The following is a 9,036-nucleotide window of genomic DNA, read 5'->3' on the forward strand; positions in this document are numbered from 1 at the left end:
CCATCCCGTGTAATATAGGAGAGGCCTCCATCCTGTGTAATATAGGAGAGACCTCCATCCCATGTAATATAGGAGAGACCTCCATCCCGTGTAATATAGGAGAGACCTCCATCCCGTGTAATATAGGAGAGACCTCCATCCCATGTAATATAGGAGAGGCCTCCATCCCGTGTAATATAGGAGAGGCCTCCATCCCATGTAATATACGAGAGGCCTCCATCCCGTGTAATATAGAAGAGGCCTCCATCCTGTGTAATATAGGAGAGGCCTCCATCCTGTGTAATATAGGAGAGGCCTCCATCCTGTGTAATATAGGAGAGGCCTCCATCCCGTGTAATATAGGAGAGGCCTCCATCCCGTGTAATATAGGAGAGGCCTCCATCCCATGTAATATAGGAGAGACCTCCATCCCATGTAATATAGGAGAGGCCTCCATCCCATGTAATATAGGAGAGGCCTCCATCCCATGTAATATAGGAGAGACCTCCATCCCATGCAATATAGGAGAGGCCTCCATCCCATGTAATATAGGAGAGGCCTCCATCCCATGTAATATAGGAGAGGCCTCCATCCCATGTAATATAGGAGAGGCCTCCATCCCATGTAATATAGGAGAGGCCTCCATCCCGTGTAATATAGGAGATGCCTCCATCCCGTGTAATATAGGAGAGGCCTCCATCCCATATAATATAGGAGAGGCCTCCATCGCGTGTAATATAGGAGAGGCCTCCATCCCGTGTAATATAGGAGAGGCCTCCATCCCGTGTAATATAGGAGAGGCCTCCATCCCATGTAATATAGGAGAGGCCTCCATCCCGTGTAATATAGGAGAGGCCTCCATCCCATGTAATATAGGAGAGGCCTCCATCCCGAGTAATATAGGAGAGGCCTCCATCCCATGTAATATAGGAGAGGCCTCCATCCCGTGTAATATAGGAGATGCCTCCATCCCGTGTAATATAGGAGAGGCCTCCATCCCGTGTAATATAGGAGAGGCCTCCATCCCATGTAATATAGGAGAGGCCTCCATCCCATGTAATATAGGAGAGGCCTCCATCCCATGTAATATAGGAGAGACCTCCATCCCATGCAATATAGGAGAGGCCTCCATCCCATGTAATATAGGAGAGGCCTCCATCCCGTGTAATATAGGAGATGCCTCCATCCTGTGTAATATAGGAGATGCCTCCATCCCGTGTAATATAGGAGAGGCCTCCATCCCATGTAATATAGGAGAGGCCTCCATCGCGTGTAATATAGGAGAGGCCTCCATCCCGTGTAATATAGGAGAGGCCTCCATCCCATGTAATATAGGAGAGGCCTCCATCCCATGTAATATAGGAGAGGCCTCCATCCCTTGTAATATAGGAGAGGCCTCCATCCCATGTAATATAGGAGAGGCCTCCATCCCATGTAATATAGGAGAGGCCTCCATCCCATGTAATATAGGAGAGGCCTCCATCCCATGTAATATAGGAGAGGCCTCCATCCCGTGTAATATAGGAGATGCCTCCATCCCATGTAATATAGGAGAGGCCTCCATCGCGTGTAATATAGGAGAGGCCTCCATCGCGTGTAATATAGGAGAGGCCTCCATCCCATGTAATATAGGAGAGGCCTCCATCCCGTGTAATATAGGAGAGGCCTCCATCCTGTGTAATATAGGAGATGCCTCCATCCCATGTAATATAGGAGAGGCCTCCATCGCGTGTAATATAGGAGAGGCCTCCATCCCGTGTAATATAGGAGATGCCTCCATCCCATGTAATATAGGAGAGGCCTCCATCCCGTGTAATATAGGAGAGGCCTCCATCCCGTGTAATATAGGAGAGGCCTCCATCCCATGTAATATAGGAGAGGCCTCCATCCCGTGTAATATAGGAGAGGCCTCCATCCCGTGTAATATAGGAGAGGCCTCCATCCCGTGTAATATAGGAGAGGCCTTGTTTTTTTCTTGCAATATTTGTGTGCATTTCATGGTCTGACCATGGGGTGAATTTGTTGGCATGTCCACTCCTGGGAAGATTGTCAACTTGTTAATAATCTAACTGTAGAATGATGAACTCCATAATTATTTCGAAATGGCCTTATTTTTTCCCCCAGATTAACGGGCAACAATAATTGTTTTTCTAACATCAGTTCTGATGTTTTCCCTCCTTGGCAGTGTGTTAACATACACAAGCCTGAATACTCCAGACCAACAAACTACCAAAACATCTACTTTTATAGAGGGGGTCACACTTTCTGAAGGACAATTAATCAAGCCATTTGATTAGCAGCAGCGGGCTGCTTCTTATACTCTCCTTCCTATGTAACAAGTATGGATGCACTTAATTTTTCACAAACTGCTTCAGTATTTTTGCCTAGTTTTTCGTAAATTCGGACACATCTCACCCATCCGTCTCTAAGCTTCTATCCCTCACTTCCTCCTTCGGCCTTGCTCAATGGTCTTCAGCCCCCACCCACAAAGATGGCCACACACTGGACCTCATCTTCACCCGCCTCTGTTCCCTATCTAACCTTTCTAACTCTGCTCTCCCTCTCTCTGACCACAACATACTTACATTCTCTTCCCTCTCCTCTCCAGTCCCACAATCCCCACTTCACAAACTTGCACACCCTCACAGAAACCTCAAACACCTTGACCTACACTCACTCTCTGAATCCCTCCTCCCTCTTACAGACATAAATTCCTTATTTGATGCAGATGTTGCTGCTGCTTTATATAACACCACAACAGCTGCAGCTCTGGACTCGGTCGCCTCTCTCACACATTCCAAAGCTCGCATATTCAGTAGGCAACCCTGGCACACCAACCTGACTAAAGAACTGAGGAGGGTCTCCATGGTTGCTGAGCGGAGATGGAAAAGGTCCCACTCCAACGCACACTTCATCGCATTTAAACAATCCCTCACTATTTTTAAGTCCACACTCACAGCAGCAAAACAAACCTACTTCTTATCTCTCATATCCTCCCTGTCTCACAACCCTAAACAACTATTCAACATGCTCAATTCTCTCCTCTGTCCCCCAGTGCCTCCTCCCTCTCCTCTCAGCTGAAGACTTTGCCTTATTCTTCAAGCAGAAGATTGCCAACATCAGACAAAGCTTTTGCCGAAAGCCCCCACAACCCCTCCTCATATCTAATCAACCCTCCTCCTCCAAACCCAACTTCTCCACCATTACAGAAGATCAAGTCTCGTCTTTACTCTCCAAATCACACCTCACCACCTGCGAACTTGACCCAATCCTGTCCCACCTAACTGTCCCATCCTGTCCCATCACTAACCTTACCACAGTCTTCATCCCAACCCTAACCCACCTCTTCGATGGAAAAGAGGACGGTATGAGAGGAAATGGAAAGTCAGCTCGCCATTCAGTTGTAGGAGCAGGTATCCAGGAGATCCTCAGTAATCTTCGCCCGGAGGCGCTCTAGTCAGGAACGTGAAGACAAAATAGAAAAAAAAAAGGAATTTGTTTTATCTCTATGCGATAATGAATTTAATTTATCCTTTACACATTTAATGTCTGATCATGAGATAAACTATTTGGATATAACATTGACAGGTAAAATAATAACTAATAATATGGAACTTTACCCTTACAGGAAACCAACTGATACTAATTCTATTTTAACAGCTAATTCATGTCATTCCCCCCATGTTGTCAAAAACATTCCTGTGGGAGAGTTAATTAGAATTAAAAGAAACTGCTCATCAGAAGAATCCTGTGCCATAGAATCTAATAAGGTAATGAGCAGATTGAGAGATCGAGGATATTCCAACAGAAACCTTATGTGTTCATCTAATTTGGTAATTAAAATGGACAGGGGCAAACTATTGCAGGAAGCAACAGAGGTTTTATCAATAACACTTCTGTTGTCTTCACTACGCAATATAGTCCCCAATTCTCTCATATCACAGAAATTATTAATAAATATTTACCTATTCTAAACGAGGATGATAAAATGGAAGGAGTTTTGAAAAATACAAAAGTTAAATTTGTTGCAACCAGGGCACCAACTCTGGAAAATATTTTGTCGCCGAGCTGCTTTCAAAAAACTAAACCCAATACATCACTTACCTGGTTATCTTTGAAAGGTTTTGTTTAATTGCGGCCACAATCCCTGCAAAGCTTGTTTTTATGCAGAACATAAGAAAAATAAATTCTAATCAGTTGTATCAAAAAAAGAACATACTATTCACAATTTTATTAATTGTTGTACTACAGGCGTTATCTATTTGATAGAATGTACTGATTGTGTCCTACAGTATGTAGGTTGCACAAAAGGACCATTGAAAACAAGAATCAGAAGACATTTATCGGATGCGACTAATCCGGCAGCATTCAATACCTCGGCCGTTTCAAAGCCTTTTGCCATGGTGCACAAAGGTGATCTGAGTGCATGTAGATTTATGGGGATCGAAAAAGTACATAGACCCTGGAGAGGAGGTAACTTTAAACGTAAGTTATTAAATAGAGAGAGTTTTGGGATTTTTATGCTACAGACAAGAGTTCCGTTAGGTATTAATTATTTAACAATGTTTCTATGTATCATGCATAATGGTTTTATCTTCCCGTTTTTTTTTTATGTTTTTTTTTATATATGTCTGTTATTTGTGGTTAGGTTTCTAGGCATATGTTTTGCAGAGGGTTACATTTTAGGTGCAGGAGATTGATGTGTGACACCCTGCTTCCTTTTTCTTTGTAACTTTGGTTATAAATGAACTTGGTAGTTTCCATTATACTTACCATGATTAAGGCGCTTCGCTGAAACGCGTCGATCTGTGTTCCTTGGATGTCCTAAAGGTGTTTGCATGTTTTTAATCTTCCTATGATGGATTAATAAAGAACGTATTTTTTAAATATTTTTTTCTTCGCTGGAGGATTTTTTCCTTTTTTTTTTCCTATTTAACCCACCTCTTCAACCTGTCACTAACAACCGGTGTCTTCCCCTCATGTTTCAATCACGCCTCAATCACATCCATCCTCAAAAAGCCCTCCCTTGACCCATCCTCTCTGCCTAGCTATCGCCTCATATCACTTCTCGCCTATGCCTCAAAACTACTGAAACAACATGTCCATTCTGAGCTGTCCTCCCACCTCTCCTCATGTTCCCTCTTTGACCGCTTACAATCTGGCTTCCGACATCATCACTCCACTGAAACTGCACTAACAAAAGTCACCAACGACCTACTGACCGCCAAATCCAAGCGACAATACTCTGTCCTCCTCCTCCTGGACCTTTCATCTGCCTTTGACACAGTGGACCATTCCCTCTTACTAGAGACTCTCTCTCTTCTCTTGGCATCTCAGACTTGGCCCTATCTTGGATCTCTTCATACCTAACAGACCGGACATTCAATGTCTCCCACTCACGCACCACCTCCTCATCTCGCCCCCTGTCGGTGTCCCCCAAGGTTCAGTCCTAGGACCCTTGCTCTTCTCCATCTACACCTTTGGCCTGGGACACCTCATAGAGTCTCACGGCTTTCAGTATCACCTCTATGCTGATGACACACAGATCCACCTCTCTGGACCCGATATCATCTCCTTACTAACCAGAATCCCACAATGTCTGTCCGCTATTTCGTCTTTCTTCTATGATAGATTTCTAAAACTTAACATGGAAAAAACTGAATTCATCATCTTTCTTCCACCTCACTCAACCCCCCATCCGACCTATCCATCAAAGTTAACGGCTGCCCACTCTCCCCAGTCCCACAAGCTCGCTGCCTCTTAGTAACCCTGGACTCTGATCTCTCCTTCAAACCACATATCCAAGCCCTTTCCACTTCCTGCCGACTCCAACTCAAAAATATCTCCCCGATCCGCACATTCCTCAGCCAAGACTCTGCAAAAACATTAGTGCATGCCCTCATCACCTCTCGCCTCGACTACTGCAACCTCCTGCTCTGTGGCCTCCCTTCTAACACTCTCACCTCCCTCGAGTCTACCCTAAACTCTGCTGCCCGACTAATCCACCTGTCTCCCCACTATTCCCCGGCCTCTCCCCTCTGTCAATCCCTTCACTGGCTCACCATTGCCCAAAGACTCCAGTTCAAAACCCTAACCCTGGCATACATAGCCATCCACAACATGTCTCCCCCATACTTCTGTGATCTAGTCTCCCGGTACATACCTGCACGCAACCTCTGATCCTCACAAGATCTCCTGCTCTACTCCCCTCTTATCTCCTCTTCCCAAAATCGCATACAAGATTTCTCCCGTGCATCTCACCTACCCTGGAACTCTCTAGCTCAACATATCAGACTCTCGCCTACCGTGGAAACCTTCAAAAGAAACCTAAAGACCCACCTCTTCTGACAAGCGTACAACCTGCAGTAACCACCGCTCCACCATACCGCTGCACGACCAGCTCTACCCTCACCTACTGTATCCTCGCCTATCTCTGACTGTGAACCCTCACGGGCAGGGTCCTCACTCCTCAGTTGTGGATTAAGAGTAGAAAGGGCCCCGGGCAGTTTAGAAGGTGCGGCCCCCCCCCCCCCACACACACACACACACACCTGATGTATCATGTGACATGTCACATGATCCCCTGTAATAGATCATGTGATAGTTCACGTGAAATTAATTTGGCACAATATTAATATATTAATTATATTTTTTTACATTAATTGTATGACTTAATATTGAGCAGAATTAAGTATGCTGACATCCCCTATATACAGTATGAGACCCTACACACAATATGAGCTGCCACATAGCCATCTATACACAGAAGGCCACACGTAGCCATCTATACCCAGCGGGAGGCCGCACGGCGCCATCTATACACAGCAGGAGGCTGCACGTAGCCATCTATACATAGCGGGAGGCCGCACGGTGCCATCAATACACAGCAGGAGGCCACATGTAGCCATCTATACACAGCAGGAAGCCGCACGGCGCCATCTATACACAGCAGGAGGCCGCACGTAGCCATCTATACACAGCGGGAGGCCGCATGGTGCCCCCCCCAGAGACAGCGGGAGGCCGCACGTAGCCATCTATATGTGGCGCCCCTGCGGGTTCAGTCGTCCCAGAGGTACTGCATCTCACCCAGAGGTGTGGTATCTCACTCTCAGGTAAGGAAGGAGTACTGCCCAGGACCCCAACACCTGCATCCAACACTACACTACTCCAGACCAGCAGGAGGGGCAAGATGCGTTGCTCTCCAGCCAGGGACAGGGCTCAGCAGGAGTGGGGGGGAACCAATGTAGGGGAAACCATGTAGTGGGTGTGGGTGGAGGAAGTAGATTAGGGGAGCACTTGAGAAGGAGGATATAAAAAGGGGAAGCCATCTTGTGAGGCCAGAGAAGTCTGGGAGATCAGTCAGAGGAAGAGAGTGTGTGGAGCAGGAGCTCAGCAGGAGCTCTGCTCAGGAGGAGGGCCGAGTGAGAGAGGCCCAGGACAGAAAGAAGAGAGGAGAGGAGCAGGAAGGAAGGCTCCAGTAAAGCAGAAAGGATCCCAGGGGTACGGGCAGTGCTGGAGGCCACCCGTATGCCCAAATCTACCAGGCGGTGGAGGGATTGAGCCGCAGAAGGGGACAGTCCTCTAAACTAGCAGAGTTTTTCAGGTCTCAACTAGGTAACCGGAGGGTGCAGCTTTTCAGGTGCTGCAGCCAAAAGCCACATCTAACTCACCAAAAAGGTGGCCATAGAGGACCCAGGGGACAGAGAAGACGTCGCCCGACAAGGTCCGCGGTCACTGGCTTGGGACACTGGGTGTGAGGTGCAGGGAGACGGCCAGAAGGAACACACAGAAGGGGGTCCCGTTATGTACTCCGGAGGTACCTGCGGGTTTGCTGAACCCCTCCCTGAGTAAGCACAGGACGACGTGGGAAGTTACCCTGGCCCTGGTAACTTAGAGTCTAAAAATCGTGAGTAAAACCCTGAAGACTGCACCCCACTGTCTCTGCGAATTATTACTGCGCCATCATCCCCTGCACTACACTGCATAGCAACATCTATAATATCACCATTTCCTGCCCCGGAGCTAAGCTCTGCCTGTGGAGAGCTGAACCAACTCTGCTGCACTAACATCAGCTCCAGAGGACCTGCTCCGCAGCGGCGGCTCCCTTTTGCCGCATACCACAGGTGGCGTCACAAACTTTATGTAAAAACTATAAATCCCCTGTAAATATCTCCTTTTATTGACCGCCTTGGGTCACGGACCGGGTCACCGCCACTGTGACATCTCCCCTAGCAACGACCGGCCCGGCACCGAGTACCCCACGGCCCAGGGGGCGCATCATATACACAGCGGGAGGCGGCACGGCACCCCCCAGATATAGCGGGAGGCCGCACTGCGCCCCCCCAGAGACAGCGGGAGGCCGCACGGCGCCCCCCCAGAGACAGCGGGAGGCCGTACGGCACCCCCCAGAGACAGCGGGAGGCCGCACGGCACCTCCCCAGAGACAGCGGGAGGCCGCACAACGCCCCCCAGAGACAGCGGGAGGCCGCACGGCGCCCCCCCCCGGAGACAGCGGGAGGCCGCACGCAGTCACACACACACACAAATATATACAGACATATACATACACGCATAAACACATTTGAAACACAAAAATACATATAAACAGACATCACACAATGATATCTGCCTGCACACACACACACACACACTCACTCACTCACCATCCCCCGGCTCGGCTCCAGTCGTCCAGCTCCTCTTCGGTGCAGCAGTGCAGGGCGCACAGTGCGTGACATCATGCTAGCAGACACGGCCGCGCACAGGGCTGTGTCTCCTAGCTGTGACGCGGCCGGGCCAGCACACAGGGAAGTTAACAGGTGCAGTGCTGGCCCGGCCGAAGAAGAAGTAGCGGCCATGCGCAGCTGCTGGGGGAGCGGTCCGGGGCCCCCCGGTATGTGCCGCATTGGTGCTGAACATATTATAATGAGGGCAATGTGGCCATGGGCCCCCCCGAGCCCCAGGCCCCGGGCGGTAGCCCAGATTGCCCTCATTATAATCTGCCTATGTCTCTCCTCCTGTACCAGTTGCTGACTCATTTTGATTATTGTAAATGTTTTT

Source organism: Phyllobates terribilis, unplaced genomic scaffold (genome assembly GCF_046119375.1).
Source record: "Phyllobates terribilis strain yellow unplaced genomic scaffold, ASM4611937v1 Scaffold_5__5_contigs__length_657084704, whole genome shotgun sequence".
Classification (NCBI taxonomy): domain Eukaryota; kingdom Metazoa; phylum Chordata; class Amphibia; order Anura; family Dendrobatidae; genus Phyllobates; species Phyllobates terribilis.